The sequence below is a fragment of the Canis aureus genome, chromosome 32 (assembly GCF_053574225.1).
Source record: "Canis aureus isolate CA01 chromosome 32, VMU_Caureus_v.1.0, whole genome shotgun sequence".
In the NCBI taxonomy this organism is placed as follows: domain Eukaryota; kingdom Metazoa; phylum Chordata; class Mammalia; order Carnivora; family Canidae; genus Canis; species Canis aureus.
The window spans coordinates 1,900,396-1,922,070 of NC_135642.1; the positions used below are offsets into that span (position 1 = coordinate 1,900,396).

Genomic DNA, 21,675 nt, shown 5'->3' on the forward strand with positions numbered 1-21,675 from the left:
ATACAGGAAATCACTGATAATAATACAATGACATTGGATTTTAACACCCACTTATGGCAATGGACTGATCGTCTATGCAGAAAATCAACAGGGGAACAATAGCCTTGACACACTGGACCACAGGGACTCAAAAGATATAGTCTGAACATTTCTTCCTAAAGCAGAATACACATTCCTTTCAAGTTCACATGGGACATTCTCCAGAAAAGATCATATCATGGGCCACAAATCAGCCCTCAACAGGTACAACAGGTACAAGAAGGTTGATATCACCCCTTGTACATTTTCGGACCACGACGCTATGAAACTGGAAGTCGACAGTAAGAAAAAACATTGAACAGACCAAAAATACGTGGAGATTATGAACATCCTACTAGAGAATGAATGGAGCAACCAGGAAATTAAAGAGGAAATTTAAAACGAAAATGAAAACATGTTTTCCAAACCTCTGGGATGTAGCAAAAGCAGTCCTAAGAGGGAAGTACATAGCAATACAGGCCTCAAGAAACAAGAAGTCTCCAATACACAACCTCACCCTACACCTAAAGGAGCTGGTAAAGGAATAGGAAACAAAGCCTAAATCCTACAGAAGAAGGGAAAAAATAAAGATGAGGAAGAAATAAACAATGCAGAAAAAAAACAGTAGAATGGAATAATGAAACTAAGAGCTAGTTTTTCAAAATAATTAATAAAATGGATCAAGCCCTAGCCAGCCTTATCAACGAGAAAAGAGAAAACCTAAATAAATAAAATCACAAATGAGAGAAGAGAGATCACAATCAACACCAGAAAAATAAGATGATTATAAGGGAATACTATGAAAGATTATACACTAACAAACTGGGAGACCTGGAAGAAATGGACAAATCCCTAGAAATGTGCAAACGAGCAAAACTGAAATAGGAAGAAATAGAAAATATGAACAGACTCATAACTAGCAAAGAAATTGAATCAGTAAGGCACCTGGGTGCCTCAGTGGTTGAGCATCTGCTTTGGCTTAGGTCATGTTCCCGGGGTCCTGGGTGATCACGTCCTACATCAGGCTCCCTGCATGAAGCCTCATTTTCCCTCTGCCTATACCTCTGCCTCTCTGTGTCTCTCATGAATACATAAATAAAGGTGCAGCCACTGTGGAAAACAGTCTGGAGGGTCCTCGAGAAGTTAAAAATAGGGGATCCCTGGGTGACGCAGTGGTTTGGTGCCTGCCTTTGGCCCAGGGCGTGATCCCTGAGACCCAGGATCGAATCCCACGTCGGGCTCCCAGTGCATGCAGCCTGCATCTTTCTCTCCCTGTGTCTCTGCCTCTGTCTCTGTGACTATCATAAAAAAATTAAAAAAGACGTTAAAAATAGAGCTACCCTACGATTCCAAAATTGCACAGCTAGGTATTTACCCCGAGGATACAAAAGTAGTTTAGTAGATTTTAAGAGGAACATGCAGCCCAGTGTTGGTAGCAGCGTTATCAACAACAGCAAAACTGTGTATAGTGCCGAGATGTCCATGGACAGATGAATGGGCAGAGACGATGTGTTAAATATACACACTGCAACATCACTGGGTCATCAGAAGGGATGAAATGAAGTCATTTACAACGACGTGGGAGAAGTGGAAGGGACTTATGCTAAATGAACTCAGTCAGTCAGAGAATACAGATACCAAATACCATACAATTGCATTCACATGTGAATTTTAAGAAACCAAACTGGCAAAGGGGCAAAGTGTGGGATGAGAGAGGCAAACCAAGAAACACACTCTTAACCACAGAGAATAAACTAATAAATACCAGAGGAAGGTGGGGGGTGGGAAATCAGGGGATGGGGATAGTGGAGGTCACCTCTGACCAGTACCAGGCGTTGTATTCAAGGGTTGAATCACTATGCGGTAAACCTGAAACTATATCATACTGTGTTTACAAACAGGAATTCAAGTAAAACTTTAAAATAATAATTGGTAGTATAGAGGATACATGTGCACACAAGAGATAAAATCAGAAAGGCAACTGAAAATCCAAACAAAAGTCTTTAGAGCCACAAACCCCTCCTTAGCTCAGCTCATGAGAATCCTGCCATGCCTATTCTCACCCCAGAGAAGACTGGATTTTGATTTTCTGGGGAGGCCACTGACTTGGTGGAGTCAGGCTATCTTTGAAACCAAAACCTAAATAGAGTGCATCAAACTAAACTGCCCAAGATGCTAGGAGTCCCAGTGCAGGCACATGGCAAGACACAAATTCTAACCATACACAGACATAACCCTTACCCTACACTTAAGCCTAATGTTAACCTAACCCTTAAACAAGAACTATCATTAATCAAAAACCAAACACAAACCCCAAGACCAAAACACATTCACTGAACCTACCTGCCAAGCCACACCCTAACTCCTAAACCTATTCTGAGGTTTCCTTAACCCTGACCCTTACCTTAAATCTAATCGTAACCCTAACCTCTAAACCTAACCTTAACTTAATGTACTCAAATCCTATTCCTAACCTTAATTTGTACCCTAACCCTAACCCTCTAATACTAACCCTATCTCATACCCCAAACTGTACACTACCCATACCCTAAAACTAATCCCTAACCCACTGCCTAACCCTATCTCTTACCCTTTTCCAAAACCGTACCCTGACCCTACCCTGACCCTGACCTGACCCCATCCCTAACCCCTAACCAAACACTAACCCTAACACTAGCACTAAACCCTATCCTAAGCCTAACCCTCGCCCTAACCCTAAACCTAGGCCTAACTTTAATTCTAATCCTTAACGCTAACCCCTAACCCTAACTCACACCCTAACCCCTAACCCTAACTGCAAACCTAATCACAACCCTAACACTAACCATAATCCTAAACCCAATTCCTAACATCCTGCCCTAATCCCTAAGCCTAAACCCTAACCGTAACTCTAAATCCTGTCCCTAACACTAACCCTACCCCCTTTCCCTAATCCCTAACCCCCAGCCTAACTCCTAACCATTGACCCTTACCCTTATCCCTCACGCTATCCTCTAATCTGTAACCATAAGCATAATCACTAAACCCTAACATCTAACCTAACTTAACCACCAACTCCCTCCCCTCTCGTGACCCTACCATTCATTCTACCCATTCACTTACCCTGTGGTTCTGAGTAGTCCCTTCTGATGTGGACGTGGCCCCCATCGGCACCTCCAGAGTCCTCCAGGGGGTCCTGAGGAAGCCAGGATCCTGTGAGTGTGGATGTGGCCCCACGTGTTCCTGAGTCATAGTCAGTGGGTCCTGAGGACGCCGGGTCTCCTGTCACTGTGGACTATTCCTCACATCCTCTGGAAGCCTCACAGCAGGTCCTCAGGTGGCCAAGGGCTCCTGTCAGCCTGGATATGACCTCATGGCCCCCAGAAAACTCACTGCGGGTCCTGAGGGGGCTGTGGGCTCCTGTCAGCATAGACGCAGCCCCATACGTCCTGAAGCCAAAGTGCTGATGCTAAAGAGGCTGGAGACTCCTGTCAGTTTGGATTCGGCACCTACATTTTTCTTACGCCTCACCACAGGCCCTGACAGGCTGGGGACTTCTGTCTGCATGGAGCATCCCCATATTTCCTGAAGTCTACACCGGGGGTCCTGAGGACGTCAGCGGCCTGTTGTGTGGGCGTGGCCCCAAGTCCTCCCATAGCCTCACTGTGGATTCTGAGGAGGCCAGGGCTCCTGACACCATGGATGCGGCCCCCACCTTCCAGAAGACTCAAATTATGCCCTGAGTGGCCCGGGAGCTCCTGACAGAGTGGACGCAGCACCACAGCTTCCTGAAGCCTCCCTGCAGGTCCTGAAGCGGCCCAGGTGTTCCTGTCAGGGTGGATGCGGGCCCACATCTATTCTGGGAATCTGAGCAATCAGATGGGCAGAGAAAAAACACTTTGACTCGCTCTTCGTCTTATAAAGAGAAAGGACAGCTTTTCTATGTACAAAGTCAGTTGTCAAGATAGCCTTAGGGAATAAGAGTTGCAGCATCAAATCCCGCTGCACAGCTGGGACACCCGAGCCCCAGGTATTCCTGATCCCAAATCCCTGGGCCTGTCTCCCAACACAGGCTGCCAGGCTGAGGTCATTAGCAATTGCTCTCTTAGGAGCTCCGGGGAAGGGGGAAGGAGCTAGATAGGATGGGAAGGGACACAAGGAGGCCGAGAAAATGAAGGCCTTTCCACTTTAAGTTCAGCGTTCGACATATCCAGCCATCCCAGGCACCTGTGAAGAAGAGCTGAAATTTACATTACTTCTGTTACAGGAAAATAACAAAAGTTTACAGCTTAATACCCTGGAAAGTCCCACAATAGAATAAAAACTGAGCCCAGGCCAAGTGCAGGAACCCCTATTAGAATAAGAATAGATCTCAATGCCTTTGAAGGCCCCATATCAAAATGTAAACAGAACTTGAGGGGGATCCCTGGGTGGCGCAGCGGTTTGGCGCCTGCTTTTGGCCCAGGGCACGATCCTGGGTCTCCAGGATCGAATCCCACGTCGGGATCCCGGTGCATGGAGCCTGCTTCTCCCTCTGCTTGTGTCTCTGCCTCTCTCTCTCTCTCTCTGTGACTATCATAAAAAAAAATAAAATCTTTAAAAAAAAAGAAGTTTAAAAAAAAAAAGAACTTGAGGAATTGCTCCAGCCCTTTGGGAGTACCCCGAGACCAACCCTTAAAACTAAGCTAAAACCCACCTCAGGGTCCAAGTCCCTGCTCTGCTCTGTTGGGTATACTTGGACACAAGCTCAAGCTTGTAAATAAACTCTCATGTGTTTGCCTTGGAGTCAGCTTCTCGGTGGTTTCTCGGAATAGCAATCTTGGGCACAACAGTCTGAAATAAAAAACAAAACCAAAAGAAGCTCGGACACAGGTAGAGTGAACGCAGGGTTCTGAGAGAAGCCGCGGAGACCTGGGGGCTTGGCCGCTCTTCTGTGGAGGCCCCAGCAGACTGGGGTGGGGGATGCTCTGCCCCAGAGCCAGAGGACCCAGAGACCCCACCTGCATCCCGCCTATCAGGGCCTGGTCTCAGGAACAGGGCAGCACAGCCCGCTGAGCCCAGAGGCGCTGACGCCCACCCCGCCTCTGACCCCCGCAGGTGCATCTCCCAGGCAGATGTGCACCTGACAATCAGCGCCATGGCCCATCCCCAGACCCCACACAGAGCATTCGCTGCCACCAAGTTGTTGGACCACAGTGGCTGCAGAGCTTAAGCTCTGCCTGGAAAGTAGGGTCTAGATTCCTTTGTACTTTGTTCTCTTTTTTTCATTTATTTTCTTTGATTCTTTTTTATTAATTGCCTTATTTTAATTTCTATGTATATACCTTATATATTTCTTATTATTACTTTCATAGTACTTTAATTGTGATTGTTTTTAAATTTTTTTTTCAATTTATTTATGATAGTCACAAACAGAGAGAAAGAGAGAGAGAGAGAGAGAGAGAGGCAGAGACACAGGCAGAGGGAGAAGCAGGCTCCATGCACTGGGTCCCCGACGTGGGATTTGATCCAGAGTCTACAGGATCATGCCCTGGGCCAAAGGCAGGCACTAAACCGCTGTGTCACCTACGGATCATTTTAATTGTTTCTATTTTGGGATTTAGAATTTTTTAACAAGCAGGCCAAAATAATCTGGGTTTTATTTTGCTTTGTTTTGTTTTTTGGGGGGGAGGGCAGTTGTTACTGTTTTTCTTGTTTTTCCTTTTTCTTCCTTCTTTCTTTTCTGGAAAATATAATGAGATGGAGAAAATCACCTCCATAAAATAACATGAGGTCTACTTACAGCCAGGAAGTTCATCAATACACATATATGATGTCTAACTACAGTTTAAAACAATGATTATAAAGACAACAGCTGAGCTAGAAAAAGAGCACAGAAGAAAACTAGAGAAACCTTTACTGTAGAAATAAAAGAACTAAAATATAGTCAGGCCAATGTTAAAAATAGTATAACTGAGATGCAGTCCCAAGTGGAAGCCTTCAAAACAAGAATGGTTATGGGCCACAGAGACAGACGTAGGGAAGTCATCCACTTATTAAAACAATAACATTAGGGGATCCCTGGGTGGCGCAGCAGTTTGGCGCCTGCCTTTGGCCCGGGGCGCGATCCTGGAGGCCTGGGATCGGATCCCACGTCGGGCTCCCTGCATGGAGCCTGCTTCTCCCTCTGCCTGTGTCTCTGCCTCTCTGTCTCTCTCTGTGTAACTATCAAATAAAATCTTTAAAAAAAATAAAACAATAACATTCATACCATAGGAGACTCAGAAGATGAAGAGAGAGAAAAGGTGGGCCTTGCTCAGACATTAGAAACAACAAATACCCACCATTTGCTTCAAAGTGGATGGAACTGGAAGGTATTATGCTGAGTGAAGTAAGTCAATCGGAGAAGGACAAACATTGTATGTTCTCATTCATTTAGGATATAGATAATAGTGAAGGGAATATAAGGGAAGTGAGAAGAAATGTGTGGGAAATATCAGAAAGGGAGACAGAACATAAAGACTACTAACTCTGGGAAATGAACTAGGGGTGATGGAAGGGGAGGAGGGCGGGGATGGGGTGAATGGGTGACGTGTACTGACGGGCTGAGCACTGGGTGTTATTCTGTATGTTGGCAAATTGAATACCAATAAAAAGTAAATTTATTATTAAAAAAAGGAAAAAGAAAGAAAAAGTGGCATCTGGGTGGCTCAGTCACATAAGCTATTGCCTTAGGCTCAGATCATGATCCAATTCCCAAGGCAGGCTCCCTGTTTGCAGGGAACCTGCTTCTCCCTCTCCATCTGCCCCTCTCGCTCTTGGTTTTTCTCTCCTCTCTCTTTCAAATAAATAAATGACATCTTTAAAAAGAAACAAACAAACAAACCCAGAAGGAATAGAAATCTCCCATGTAGAAGAATTTCAAAGAAGTTGTACAGACATTCCACCCTCAAGTTGATTAGCATAGCCTCCCACTCATATGTATGGAATACACATAGTAACTTCCTTCACAAAATATAATATGAAAATATGTATATAAAAATGATAATATAATAATAATAATAATAATCACTTTACAAGAGAGAAAGCTGACAAACACTACCTCAGCAAGATGATCAGATTGATACCAAGACTGATAAATCATGTTGATAATATCTATCCTTTATATGATATAATTAAAATGGCAGTATATCTCTGTATATAATCCACAAAAAGAGTTTAATCATAAGATAACAGACATTTCCCAACTGAGGTAAATTTTACAAAATACTCTACTTCTCAAAGTGTTCCAGTTCAACAACAACAAGGAAAGGCAGAAAGACTGTCACAATCCAGAGGAGCCTAAGAAGACATGAGTACAAATGGAATGGGATATGAGGGATGGTAACTTAGCAAAAACTAAGGAAATCGGAATAAAGTATGATCTTTGGTTAATGAGAATATTTTAATATTGATTCAAGGCTAATATTTGTACCTTCCTAATATACCACCAACATCATATCCCTACCCCACAACATCCACCCCCACACCATGGGCCCCCAGCAAGGACCCAGTGCAGCTGCCCCCTGTGGGACATGCTCAACCTCCCCGGGGTTTTCTGGATACCCTCCTCCCATCAGAAGCCCGGTTGTCCCATAGAGAACCCAGAGATGGCAGGGAGGAGGGAAGGCAGAAATCCCCGAAAGGCTGGGTGTAGGTGAGTGGTGCAGAGGATACATTGGGCCCTGCCTCCGCCCACTGTCTGTCCTGGAGGGTGGCACACCCTGCACAGGACACCAGTCCCTAATCCAGAGGGACCTGGGCTGACCTGGCTCTGTGCTCTGTGGGGACTAGGTTGAATTGAGCCCCTCCCAGGCGCAACACAAAGACTAATGGGATCCAGGCCCCCATGGTCCTGGCCAGCCCTGGATTCTGGCCCCAGGCTGAGAGAGCCCTCTCACAGGTGGATGTGGCCTCCTGGGACCTGGGCGTGCCCCACAGATCCAGGTCGCTAACCTAGGGCAGACTGGGGGATCCCGGGACACCCCAGGGTAGGGAGAGGATGGATAGGCCGGTTGGCCCCACCCAACCCCACACCAGGAGGCAGGCTCTTCCAGGTATTGGGGCCCCAGAGGTCCCAAGGCAGGCGTCCAGCTGCCCTGCGGGGCCCCAGTACAGGAGCCCATGAGCTGCAGGACCAGGTCATCTCTGCTGTCCTCAGAACAGTCACTCAGGCTGAAATCTCAGGACACACGCCCCCACCCGGAGTCCACACATGTTCCCACAATGTGGACTCTAGCACCCGCCTCTCCACACAGTGTGATTATTGCCCTCCCCTAAAGTACAGAAAGGTCTCCCTCCCCAGGGGAAGGCGCACATTAGGCTCTGAGCCACTTTGCTGTAAAAAGTCAATAAAGTGTTGTGCAAAAATGCACAGCCAGCCCGTTTCTGTGTCTCCCAGAACTCTGTGCATGGGGCGTGAAGAGACACCCAGAGAGGAGGAGGGGGCACCATCCAGGCCCCAAACAGCCCCTGCTAGGGCGCCACCAGGTACACAGAGCTGACGTCCCCACGTGCCTTCCAGGGGCAGCCAGACGCCAGGGTCAGGACCCCACAGACTTTACTTGGACTCAGGCTGTGGCCCCGGGCCAGGTGGGGCTGGGACAGAGAGACAGCCAGGGAGCTTCAGGTCACCAGGGTCTGTGCACAGCGACCTGGGAGGTCTGTGCTCCCTCTGTCCAGAGGGCCAAGGATGGCCGAGTTCCGGGGCACTTCCTCCCGTCCCCCATCCTCATGCCTGTGTGCCTGGGGCACAAAGGGCCTGTGGGGCGGTCAGTGTGGCCCTGGAAGGGATGTCAGGACACCAGGCCCTGGTGTTGTGCCCAAGATTGTAAATCAGGGAAACCACCAAGGAGCCCACACCGATGGAAACTCCCGAGGGTTTCTTTACAAGCTGGAGCTTGGGTGTAATTTCACCAAACACAGCGGAGCAGGGACGTGGATCCTGAGACTAAGAGGCATAGCAGCTTTATAGGGGCCAGTGGCCCATGGGATATGCAGAAAGTTGCACAGTCATGATGGTCCACACGCAGGTGGCCAATTGAATTACACCTGACCAAATAGTATCCACTTCAGCTGGCCTATTACTTTGGTCAGAATCGTTGCACAGTTTTGGGGGGCACAAAGCAGGGTTACATTGTTATGAGCCTATTTCCGATTAGGGTGTGCCTAGCGGCCTGACTAGGGTGGGGCAGAGCCTTAAGCAATAAGCAGCTCATGTGGGGGTCATAGGGGAGGAGGTGGGTGTAGCACAAAATGGAATCAGTCCTGCTCTGCTTGTCCAGGGGTAGGGGATTCTTGTTAACTTTCCTGGGTCCCACACTTGCAGCTCACGTACCTGGGCCACCCTCACAAGGTGGACTCAGCCTGCACATCTTGTGGTGCTGGATCTCTCATACCAGCATATGGAGGGCACCCTCCTCGCCCTAGTGAGTAGGGGCTGGGTGAGCATGGGGCTCGCCAGAAGGCCGGGCAGCACAGGGGACCGAGAACCCCAGCCCGGACCCCAACTCGACTCCCACACACAGGCAGCAACAGGACTCCCCGCCATGGGCAGCTACCTCCTCAGGATCTCCCTCCAGGGCGGCGCTGAGGTCTGGCTCCCTGCTGGAGAGGCATCCGGAAGAAGAGAAACAGCAGGCACTCAGTGGCCCCCCTGCCGGAAATGGGAATTTGGCCAAGTCGGACCTTCCAGCTCAGCTGACTCTCCAGCAGAAAGTCACTGCAGGAGCGAGCGAGCCCCCAGTCGGCAAGGAGAGCCCAGGTATCTGCCCAGTGCCAGCACCAGGAATTATGTTGTGCCAACCATTTCGGCATTTGGGTGACCCAGCTAGAGGATCAGATAGCTGCACGTGATATCTGCATGTGATAGTCACACACACAAGCAAAAACCAACAAAAATCGGAATCCCCCCAATGTTGTCAAACAGCAGCCGGATGGTTAAATATACGACGCTGTGGTCCCCAATAGGATACATGGTAGACGCTATAAACCATGACTACAGAGGTACTGGAGGCACGGATATGTGCCTGCTGGGTTTCAAAAAGGAGCACAGAGAGGCAGGAAGCATCCTACAGAGGGGGTGTCCCTCCTAGGAAAGGACACCAGGTCCCTGTGTAGGCTACAGATGGTGAAATCTGTCCTCCTCTCTTTCAGCTTCTGGTTTTCCTCCTCTTTTGTTCTTCCTAATTCTAGTTTAGCCTCCACCCTGCATCCAAGACAATGACCAAAGAGGCTTCGTTATGACATCGCGTCCTAAAAGGAGGCCGAGCTCTGGCTACCAGGTTCAGAAATGGTCATTGCCTAGGTGTATGCTGATCCCCCGAACTTGTGGCTTCACGGCTCTTCTCTCCCTGCAGAACGAGGGGAACCACAGGTCTTACAATGAAAGACGCCAACTTCCCATCAAGCGGGACTATCCCTTGTGGAGGACCTCATCTGGGCCAAGTAGTACAAGCGGGGCGATCAAGAATAGTTCGCAGGTGAGACATAAGCAAACACTTACCTTTAATGTCACGCTTTATTTATTCATCCATTTATTATTTGTTAAATATTTTCGTTTCATGTCCTCTCTATACCCAACATGGAGTTCAAACTCACAACCCTGAGATCAAGATCCCCCAACCAGGCCAGCCAGGCACCCCACTGCCATGTTTCCTAACTCTTTGCTTCCTTGCCTATCTCTGCATCGAACTGGAACATTGAGTCCTTGATGGGAAGCTTTAGTTACCTCCGAATCCTAGAACGTTCTCACTGTATCCCATTCCTAGTTTGACATTTACCATAGCACTTTAAAGAAATAGTAAAATAACTACTACAGTAAAGGAAATTATCAACTTTTCACGTGTGTGGGCCCTGCTCCCTGGGCTCCCAGGGAAGCTATGGTTTCTTTCACATTGATCAGGTCCAAATGACTCCACCACACCTCAAAGCATGGGCTCAGTTTCTGCCCTGACACATGCAAGACTCCTGCTTCAATTAACATGTATCAATCAATCAAAGAGAGCCTGACTGGCTTGGTGTTGTTTGTAAGAACATGGGACTCTTGTTCTTGGGGTAGCAAGTTCTAGCCCCATGTTGGCTGTAGAGATTACAGAAAAATCAAATCTTAAAAACAATCAATCAGTTGATCTTGGGGAGACACAGCCCCGGATCCCACAAGGGCAGAGAGTCAACTGACAGTTCTACGCACAATATTATAAGCAGCAGTGCACAAAATCTGAACTTTCAGAAGTCTTCTAGAGTGGGGGACACACCAGCCTTAAGGTGTTCAGGTGGAGAAGTAGGGGGCAGTCCCTGGAGTGACAGGGTGGGCTCAGGATCCCAGGGGTCCCAAGGACAGTGGCACCAACTGTTCCCAGGCATAGGAGCAGGAACCCGGCTGAGAGCAGCGGGACTCGGGCCAACAGTCTGCCCTGTGAGGCCATAAGCTGCAAACCCTGTGCAGTCACGGGGCCCAGTTCCTGGGACCGGCCAGCAAAGGCCAGGAGTGCGAGGACACCCTCCCTGGCAGGAATAGCACAGGTCTCCACCAGGGCAGCCCCTAAAATTTGGAGTTGTAAACTTTAGTCACTTGTCTGTGTGGAGGCTGAGAAAATTGAGGCCGTTCCACTTTAAGTTCACTGTTAGCACAAGAACTGCCATCCCAGGACCCTATGAATAAGAGCTAAAATTTACATTACTTCAGTTACAGGAAAAAAAGAAGAAAACAGCTTACAGCTTAAGGTCCCAGAAAGCCCCATATTAGAATGAGAACAGAGCTCAATGCCCTTGAAGGCCTCATGTCAAAATGTAAACAGAACTTGAGGAATTCCACCAGCCCTTCTGGAGGTCCCTGAGACCAGCCCTTAAAACTAAGCTAAAACCCACCTTGGGGTCCAAGTCCCTGCTCCACTGTGTGGGGTATACTTGGACCCAAGCTCGAGTTTGTAAATCAACCCTCGTGTGTTTGCATCGGTCGGCTCCTTAGTTGTTTCTCCAATTCAGAAACTTGGGCACAACACCCGCAAGTCCCCTCCCCACCTGGGCTGATCCCCTGTCCCCTCCAACCCAGGCTTACCCTCAGTCACCTCCCGCCCACAGCAGCTCGGCACAGTCCCTCACAGAGGCCTCATTGCCACGGTGGGCACTCTGGCTGTCCCCGGCCTCCCAGGAGAAGAAAGGAGGTTTCGGTAGGACACACTACCATGGTGGCCCCAGGGCTCCCTGCCCAGGATGGCAGCTGGTGACAGGCCGTGGTCTGTGTCCCTGATGCCAGCTCCTCCTCCCCGGTTTTCCCACAGGAAATGAAGGAGGAGCCCTCGTTTCCTCCAGGGACATCACGCAGATAGACCTGGACATCAACAGGACGTTTGGCAGCCAAATCATGTTTTGGGACTATTAGGGGGTGGGGTGAGGCTGCTGAGTCAGGGGGCTTCAGGGCCCCGGGGGAGTCCCAGAGGCTTCTGGGTAGGGAACACAGGGCTTAAGAGGCCGGGGGAAGCAACAGCAGCCAGCAACACACCACTGTATGGTAGGGTGCCGGGGATGATCACCATGCCCCAACCCCCAGGGCTTCGGGGATGAGGAGGTCACTACGTTGGCACCTCTAGTGGTTTCCATGAGAGCTGAAACCCTAACGTGTGAGGGACGGCCCCTTGAAAAGCAGGGGGCTGTGGTGGGGCCTGTGGAGGGCAGTAACCGGACCTGGGGGCCAGTCGTCATGGCCATGGCTGCAACAGGACACACATCGATCCGCTGAGGGTCGGACGGGTCAGGGTGACACCCACACTTGGTGTTTTATATATATCTAAATTCTATGCATTTAATTTGAGACAATTTGCAATTTGTAAACATACATAGTATGATGACCCCCAGATAATGCCTCCGGTCCAGCCAGCGCCCTGCAGTGACCACACGGGGCCCCCGGGGCAGGTGTCACAGCAAACCCCAGACTGAGGTCGCCTTTATCTGTAGACGTATCCGTGTGCATCTGAGAGAATGTGGATGCCCTGTGTCGGCAGGCCCCCCACGTCATCCCCCCTCATTCCCCACCCCCACACCATCCCCTTTCATCATCATCCTCAATGGCATCCCACCTATACCATCCCCCTCACACCCACACAGCCCCACACAATCCCCACCCACACCACACCCCCACCATCCCCCCTACACCATACCCAACACTCCACCACCATCATACCCCTGTCCCCAAAACATCCACCCCCACACCATCTGTCCCCAGCAAGGACCCAGTGCAGCTGCCCCCTGTGGGACATACTCAGCCTCACCAGGGTTCTCTGGATACCCTGCTCTATCAGAAGCCCGGGTTTCCCATAGAGTACCCAGGGGTTGCAGGATCGAGGGAAGGCAGGGAACCCCGACAGGGTGGGTGCAGGTGAGTGGTGCAGAAGACCCACTGTGCACTGCCTCAACCCACTGTCCCTCCTGAAGGGCGGTACACCCTGCATAGGACACCAGCCCGTAACCCAGAGGGACATGGGCTGGCCTGGCCCTGGGCTCTGTGGGGGCTGGGGGGATATGAGCCCCCCAGGCCCAAAACAAAGACTAACGGTATCCAGCCCCCCATGGTCCTGGCCAGCCCTGGATTCTGGCCTCAGGCTGAGAGAGCCCTCCCACAGCTGGATGTGGCCTCTTGGGGCCTGGGCGTGCCCAACACGTGCCTAGGTCGCTGAACTAGGGCAGGCCTGAGGATGCCGGGACACCCCAGGTTGGGGAGAGGAGGGGTAGGCTGGTGGGCCCCACCCACACCAACACCAGGGGACAGGCTCCACCAGGTTCTGGGACCCCAGGGGACCCAAGTCCGGGTCCAGCTGCCCTGTGGGGACCCAGCGCAGGAGCCCATGAGCTGTAAGTCCAGGTCAGCTCTGCTGTCCTAAGAAACGTCTCTCAGGCTGAAACCTCAGGACACGTCCCCACCCTGAGTCCAAACATGCTCCCAGGTGGGGGAATCCAGCACTAGCCCCCGCCCCACATGTGATTCTTGCCCTCCCATAAAGGACAGAATGGTCTCCCTCCCCAGGGGAAGGCGGGCACCCTTGCTCTGAGCCCGTTTGCTGTAGAAAGTCAATAGAGTGCTGTGGTGCAAAAATGCATAGCCAGCCCCGTTCTGTGTCTCCCAGAACTCTGTGCAGAGGGTGAGGAGAGACCCCGAGAGAGGAGGAGGGGTACATCCACGCCCCAAGCAGCCCCTGCAGTGGCGCTGCCAGGCACACCCAGCTGACATCCCCACGTGCATTCAAGGGGCAGCCAGACGCCAGGGTCAGGCCCCACAGACTTTACTGGGACTCAGCCGGTGCCCCGCAGGCCTGGAGTGGCTGGGACAGAGTGACAGCCAGGGAGCCTCAGGTCACCAGGGTCTGTGGAAAGTGACCTGGGAGGTCTGTGCTCCCTCTGTCCAGGGGGCCGGGGTTGGCTGTGTTCCGGGGCACTTCCACCCCTCCCTGCATCCCTGTGCCTGGGGCACAGAGGGCCTGTGGGGCGGAACCGTGGCCCTGGGAGAGATGTCAGGACAACAGGGCCTTGTGTTGTGCCCAAGATGGCGAATCCGAGAAACCACCAAGGAGCCCACACCGATGCAAACTCCCGAGGGTTTCTTTACAAGCTGGAGCTTGGGTCCAAGGGCACCCAACACAGAGGAGTAGGGACTTGGACCCTGAGACTAAGAGGCGTAGCAGATTTATAGGAGTCAGTGGCCCATGGGAATGCTGAAAGATGTGTAGCCATGTCGGTCCACACGCAGGTGGCCGATTGAATTACACTTTACCCTATAGTATCCACTTGAACTGGCCTATTACTTTGGTCAGAATTGGCGCACAGATTTGTGGGGCACAAAGCAGGGTTACAATGTTATGAGCCGATTTCGGATTAGGGTGTGCCCAGGGGCTTGATTCGGGTGGGGCAGCACCTTACACCTCAGCAAGCCATGTGAGATCATAGGGGAGATGGCAGGTGGAGCACAAAATGGAATCAGTCCTGCTCTGCTTGTCCAGTGGTAATGGATTTTTGTTAAATTTCCTGCGTCCCACACTGCAGCTCACAAACGTAGGTCACGCTCGCATGGTGTACTCAGCGTGCACACCACGTGGTGCTAGATCTCTCACACCAGGGTGTGGAGGGTACCCTCCTCACCGTAGTGAGTAGGAGCTGGGTAAGCATGGGGCTCTGCCTGAAGGCCAGGCAGCACAGGGGACCAAGGAAACCCAGCCCCGTCCCCACAGAGACTCCCAAAAACAGGCAGCCCCAGGACTCCCCGCCATGGGCAGCTGAATTGTCAGGAGATCCCGCCAGGGCGGCCCCAAGGTCTGGCTCCCTGCTGGAGAGACATCAGGGAGAAGATAAGCAGCCAGCGCATGGCAGGACCCACTGCAGCACATGGGAATATGGCCAAACCGGACCTTCCAGCTCAGCTGACTCTCCACCTGAAAGTCACTGCACGAGCGAGCCCTGGGTCTGCTAGGAGAGCCTAGCTACCCGCCCAACGCCAGGACCAGAAATGATGTTGTGCCAACCATTTCGCCATTTGGGTGACCCAGCCAGAGGATCAGATAGATGCACGTGATAGCGACATGTGATAGACACACACACACCCCAAAACCAATTCCAAATTCGGAATCCCCCCCAATGTTGTCTAACAGCAGCCAGATGGTTAAACACACGACGCTGTTGTCCCCAGTAGGAAACATGGAAGACGCAAAAAACCGTGACTGCAGAGGTGCTAGAGGCACAGAGATGTGCCTGCTGGGTTCCAACAAGGAGCACAGAGGGGCAGGAAGCATCCTATGGAGGGAGGCCCCTCCTTGGAAAGGACATCATGTCCCTGTGAAGGCTACAGATGGTGAAATCTGTCCTCCTCTCCCTTAGCTTCTGGTTTTCCTCCTAAATGCCATTTTCCTCAATCATAGACCAAAACTTTATTTTATGTTTTTAAATTTCTTTTTATTGGAGTCCAATTTGTATGAATTCTTCCTTCAGCAAGGGTGTCATTCAGGAGAGAAGGAGAGATCATGAATTCCCAGACAGGCAAAATATAAAGGAGTTCACTTAACCAGTGACCACTTAACCCGTCCAGTAAGGAATTTTAAGAGGGACTCTTCTAGTGGGGGAAAAAAAGAGACCAAAAGCAACAAAGACTAGAAAGGACCGGAGAACGTCACCAGAAACTCCAACTCCTCCTGTAACACAAAGGCACAAGTTCATATCTTTGAATAATCACTCTGAACGCCGATAGACTAAATGTTCAAATCAAAGGATATAGCGTATCAGAGTGGCTTAAACACAGGATCCGGGATGCCTGGGTGGCTCAGGGGTTGAGTATCTGCCTTTGACCCAGGCTGTGATCCTGTAGTCTGGGATTGAGTCCCATATTGGGCTCCTGGTGGGGAGTCTGCTTCTCTCTCTGCCTAATTTTCTGCCTCTCTCTCTGTCTCTCTCTCTCTCTCTCATAAATAAAATTGTCATTAAAAAAACAAGATCAATCTGTATGCTGCCTACAAGATGCTCACCATAGAACTATAGACACCAGCAGATTGATAGTCAGGAGAGGGAAAATCATCTACCATGCTAATGGATATCAAAAGAAAGCTGGAGGACACATACTTATATCAGACAAACGAGATTTGATACCAAACCCTGGGGGACACATGCTTAGTGGTTGAGCATCTGCCTTTTACTCAGGGTGTGATCCTGGGATCCCAGGATCGAGTCCCACATCGGCCTCCCTTAGGGGAGCCTGCCTCTCCCTCTGCCTATGTTTCTTACTCTGCTTCTCTGTGTATCTCTCATGAAAAAATAAATAAAATATTTAAATCTCAAAAAGAAAGAACAAACATTGTAAGAAGAGATGAAGAAGAACATTATTTCATAATTAAAAAGACTATCAAGATCAAACAACTAAATATTTATGCTGCCAACATGGGAGTACCTAAATATAGAAACCAATTAACAACAACGTACAGGAACTCACTGATAATAATATCCTGACAGAGGATTTCAACACCCACTTATGGCAATGGACCGATCGTCTATGCAGAAAATCAACAAGGGAACAATAGCCTTGACACACTGGACCACAGGGACTCCACAGATATAGTTAGAATATTAGATCCGAAAGCAGAATACACATTCCGTTCAATTGCATATGGGACATTCTCCAGAACAGATCATATCAGGGCCCACAAATTAGCCCTCAACAGGTACAACCGGTACAAGAATGTTGATATCACACCATGTACATTTTCGGACCAAGGCGCTATGAAACTGGAAGTCGACAGTAAGAAAAAAATTGGACAGACCAAAAGAACTTGGAGTTTATGATCATCCTACTAGAGAATGAATGGAGCAACCAGAAAATTAAAGAGGAAATTTAAAACAAATGAAAATGAAAACATGTTTCTCCAAACCTCTGGGATGTACCAAAGGCAGTCCTAAGAGGGAAGTACATAGCAATACAGGCCTACCTCAAGAAACAAGAAGTCTCCAATACAAAACCTAACCCTACACCTGAAGGAGTTGAAAAAGGAATAGCAAACAAAGCCTAAAGGTTACAGAATAAGGGAAAAATTTAAGATGACAGCAGAAATAAACAATACAGAAACAACAAAACAGTAGAATGGAATAACAGAACTAAGAGCTGGTTCTTCAAAATAAATAATAAAATGGATCAAGCCCTAGCCAGCCTTATCAACGAGAAAAGAGAAAAGACCTAAATAAATAAAACCACAAATGAGAGAAGAGAGATCAAATCAACACCAGAAAAATAAGACAATTATAAGGGAATACTATGAAAGATTATACGCTAACAAACTGTAAGACCTGGAAGAAATGGACAAATCCCTAGAAATGTGCAAATGAGCAAAACTGAAATATGAAGAAATAGAAAATACAAACAGACCCATAACTAGCAAAGGAATTGAATCAGCAAGGCACCTGGGTGCCTCAGTGGTTGAGCATCTGATTTGGCTCAGGTCATGATCCTGGAGTCCTGGGGGATCAAGTCCCACATCAGGCTCCCCGTATGGAGCCTCATTTCCCTCTGCCTATACCTCTGCCTCTCTGTGTCTTGCATGAATACATAAATAAAATCTTTAAAAAAGAGAACAGATACAAAGATGGGAAAGGACCCAAGTAAAATCACAAATAAAAAGAGAGAAATAACAACCAACACTAGAGAAATACAAAAGATTATAAGAGAACATTATGAAAAATTATATGCCAGCAATCAAGAACCTGGAAGAAATAGATCAATTCCTGGAAATATATAACATAGCAAAAAATGATAAAGGAAGAAATAAGAAACTTGAACACACAGATAACCAGCAACGAAATGAATCAGCAATGAAGAATCTCCCAACAGGAGGCGCTTAGATCAATAGAATTGAATGGAAAGCCGAAACAAGATACAAACCTGTAACTCTATGATCCATTAATCGACAACAAGGCAGGAAGGAATATCCAATGGCACAAAGACAAGTCTCTTCAACAAACCCTAACCCTGACCCCAGGATAAGAACAAATGGTGTTGGGAAAACCAGGCAGCCACATGCAGAAGAATCAAACTGGACCACTTTCTTACACCATATATATAAAAAATAAATTCAAAATGGATGAAAGACCTAAATGTGAGACCTGAAACCAATCAAAGAAGAAAAGATAGGCAGCAAAGTCTTTGACTTTGGACAATGAATTTTCGTTCTAGATATGCCACTGAGGTGAGGGAACAAAGCAAAAATGCTATTGGGACTTCATCAAAATGAAAAGCTTCCGCAAAGTGAAGGAAACAACCAAAGCTAAAAGGCAACATACAAAATGAAAGGAGATATTGATAAACAACACATCCAATAAAGAGTTGGTATACAAAACACATAAAGGAAATATATCTCAAGATCCTAAAAACAAATTATGCAACTGGAGATGGCCAGAAAAATGAATGGACTTTGTCTCTGACAAGACAGCCAGATGGCCACCAGACTCACGGAAAGACACAAAGCGTCACTCATCATCAGGGAAATGCAAACCAAAACCACAATGATATGTTACCTGAGAGCCGTCATAATGGCTAAAATTAACAACACAAGAAACAGCAGGTGTTGATGAGGCTTTGGAGAAAGGGTAGCCCCCTTACACTCCTGGTGGGCATGCGAACAGATGTAGTCACTGTGGAAAACAGTGTGGAGGGTCCTCGAGAAGTTAAAAAAAAAGGGGGATCCCTGGGTGGTGCAGTGGTTTGGTGCCTGTCTTTGGCCCAGGGCGTGATCCTGGAGACCTGGGATCGAATCCCACTTTGGGCTCCCGGTGCATGAAGCCTGCTTCTCCCTCTGCCTGTGTCTCTGCCTCTCTCTCTGTGACTATCATAAAAAAAATTAAAAAAAAGAAGTTAAAAATAGAGCTACCCTATAATTCCAAAATTCGAGAGCTAGATATTTACTCCGAGGATACAGAAGTACTTTAGTAGATTCGAGGAGGGACACGCAGCCCAGTGTTTGTAGCAGCATTATCAACAACAGCCAAACTGTGGATACAGCTCAGATGTCCATCGACAGATGAATGGGCAGAAAGATGTGGTAAATATACACACTGCGACATCACTGGGTCATCAGAAGGGATGAAATGAAGCCATTTACAATGACGTGGAAGGAGTGGAAAGGATTTATGCTAAATGAACTCAGTCAGTCAGAGAAAGACAGATACCAAATACCATACAGTTGCATTCACATGTGAATTTTTTGAGAGTAGCAAACCAAGATACACACTCTTAACCACAGAGAATAAACTAATAAATACCAGGGGAAGGTGGGGGGGATGGTGAGTCAGGGGATAGGGACAGTGGCGGGCACCAATGACAAGTACCAGGTGTTGTATCCAAGGGTCTAACCACTATGTGGTAAACCTGAAACTATATCATACTGTGTTCACAAACAGGAATTCAATAAAACTTTAAAATAATAATTGGTAGTATAGAGGAAACATGTGCGCACAAGAGATAAAATCAGAAAGGCAACTGTAAATCCAAATAAAGAGTCTTTAGAGCAACAAATTCCCTCCTTAGCTCAGCTCGGGAGAAGCCTGCCATGTCTATTCTGACACCATCAGAAGCCTGGATTTTGATTCTCTGGGGAGGCCACTGACTTGGTGGAGTCAGGCTATCTTTGAACCCAAAACCTAAATAGAGTGCATAAAACTAAACTGCCCAAGATATTAGGAGTCCCAGTGCAGGCACATGCCAAGACAGAAACTCTAACCATATACAGACATAACCGTAACCCTACACTTAATCCTAATGTTAACCTAACCCTTAAACAAGACCCATCACTAATCGAAAACCAAACACAAACCCCAAGACCAAACACATTCACGGAACCTTCCTGCCAACCCTCACCCTAAATCCTAAACCTATTCTAAACCCTTAACCCCGACCCCTACCTTAAATCTGACCCTAACCTCTAACCCTAACCTTAACCTTAACTTAATGTACTCAAATCCTATTCCTAACCTTAACCTGTACCCTAACCCTAACCCTCTAATACTAATCCTATCTCATACCCCAAACTGTACTCTAACCTGTACCCTAAAACTAACTCCTAAACCACTCCCTATACCTATCTCTTACCCTTTTCCAAAACCATACCCTGACCCTACCCTGACCTGACCCTAAACCCTAACTAAACACTAATCATAACCCTAGCCCTAACACCTATCCTAAACCTAACCCTAGCCCTAACCCTAAAACTAGCCCTAAATTTTACCCTAACCCCTAACCCTTACCCCTAACCCTAACTCACACCCTAACACCTCACCCTAACTGCAAACTTAAGCCCAACCCTAACTGTAACCATAACCCTAACCCCACCTCCAAACCTCCTGCCCTATACCTAAAGGCTAAACCCTAACCCTAACTCTAAATACTGTCACTAACCCTAACCTCGTTCCCTAATCCCTAATCCCCATCCTAACTCCTAACCACTGACCCTTACCCTTATCCCTCACCCTAACCTCTAATCCATAACCATAAGCTTTATCACAAATACCTAACATCTAACCTAAGCCTAACCACCAACTATCACCCCTCCCCTGATCCTATCATTCATTCTACCCATTCACATACCCTGTGGTTCTGATTAGTCCCTTCTGATGTGGACAAGGCCCAAAACAGCGCCTCCAAAGTCCTCCAGTGGGTCCTGAGGAAGCAGGGCTCCTGTGAGTGTGGACATGGCCCCACGTGTTCCTGAGTGATAGTCAGCGGGTCCTGAGGACGGCGGGACTCCTGTCACTGTGGACTATGCCTCACATCCTCTGGAAGACTCACAGAAGGTCCTCAGGTGGCCGGGGGCTCCTGTCAGCCTGGACATGGCCCCACGTCCCCTGAAAACTCACCGCGGATCCTGAGGAGGCTGTGGGCGCCTGTCAGCATAGACGCAGCCCCATATTTCCTGAAGCTTTAGTGCAGGTCCTGATGAGGACGGAGGTCCTGTTAGTGTTGAGGTGACCCACATTTTCCTCAAGCCTCACCATAAGACCTGAGGAGGCTGGGGCTCCTGTCAGCATACATGTGGCCCCAAATATTCTCAAACCTTCACAGTGGGTCCTGAGGAGGCTGGAGAATCCTGTCAGTGTGGATGAGGCACCCACATTTTTCTTAGGCCTCACCAAAGGCCCTGACAAGGC

General features: G+C 48.5%; 1 long non-coding RNA gene across 1 annotated transcript in view; it reads right to left on the reverse strand.

Annotated features, from left to right (window-relative positions):
- Window positions 1-21,675, reverse strand: part of LOC144303608 (uncharacterized) — a 199,757-nt gene that overhangs the window by 16,026 nt on the left and 162,056 nt on the right. The window lies entirely within an intron of this gene.